Source organism: Nerophis ophidion, linkage group LG02, assembly GCF_033978795.1.
Source record: "Nerophis ophidion isolate RoL-2023_Sa linkage group LG02, RoL_Noph_v1.0, whole genome shotgun sequence".
NCBI lineage: Eukaryota > Metazoa > Chordata > Actinopteri > Syngnathiformes > Syngnathidae > Nerophis > Nerophis ophidion.
In genome coordinates this window covers 53,247,647-53,248,762 of record NC_084612.1, presented here as the reverse complement: position 1 = coordinate 53,248,762, position 1,116 = coordinate 53,247,647, and positions in this window count along the sequence as shown.

Genomic DNA, 1,116 nt, shown 5'->3' with positions numbered 1-1,116 from the left:
CGGATGGCATTGCAACAACGGAATACAACCATTATTAAATATGTAGATTAAATTACAGTGTTATCATAGCTGATCCAACCAGTTGTGCTAATAAAGAATCCGCCACAGAAGCAAAACAAAAGATCAAATAACTCAATAAATCATTGATATCATTTGTGTAAAAGAGCAGATACAACAGAATAACCTTCTTTACTGAGTTAAATTATAAGTAATATTAGTATAGTATCAATACGGGTTGACGGAATAATAGTGTGTTTCTGCATTTATACCACCAGATGACGACAAACACCCATTCAAGCAGTCCTGTGTTGTGGGCTTAATGTTGTCGGCTGTGCTCAGCAAACTGAAAAGTAAGGAATTAAAGTAGAAACTTGTGATGAGCTACTTTTTACACTTAACATGTCACAATGTCACTTTCAATGTATAGCGGATTCAAGTTATATATTGATGGGAAATTGTGTTTTTATTATTTACTTCTCCCGCACAAGTCATATACATGGCCTTCAACCTCACGGCTTGCGCTGTACATGGCGTTTGCTTTGTGACTGACGGAAGAAAAGCTTGTGCCTCAGAGAAGAAAGCGTCTTTAGTGTGACACGTGGTCGTAGCCATGATGACGTAGCATGCTTCCTTTCCTCCCCGGGTACTCTTCCTCACAGGCTTCTCTTCCAACATTCAGCGACATGGAAAAGTGGATGAGTTCACAGTGTGGCTCCGCACACAGCGAGGAAGTCATTAGGCTCTTCTCATGTTGCCGAATATGCAGACTTGACAACTTGAACTCAAGCTTTAATAGTTTAGATGATGCAACGCTCTCTAAAACTCCTTCATTTACACCGTGTGCTCTTGCTCAGCCTGTGCAGGTAGTGCAACAAAAAAAGAATATAAAGCTGCAAACTGCTGCTACTAGAAATAGTTTATTGAGAGTGGTGTTTGTGGCCCAAAACCATACAAGACTGGAATTGCTGGGTGGAAAAAACAGGATTTGGCAGCCACTGCTTTGAAACTGCATTGTATTTATTACCCACATCAAATCATTTTGTCAAGATTCAAGTTGTTTACTGAACTATTTCCACCAAGCATTACAGTAGGAGTTAGGCTTGTCCAGTATACCAG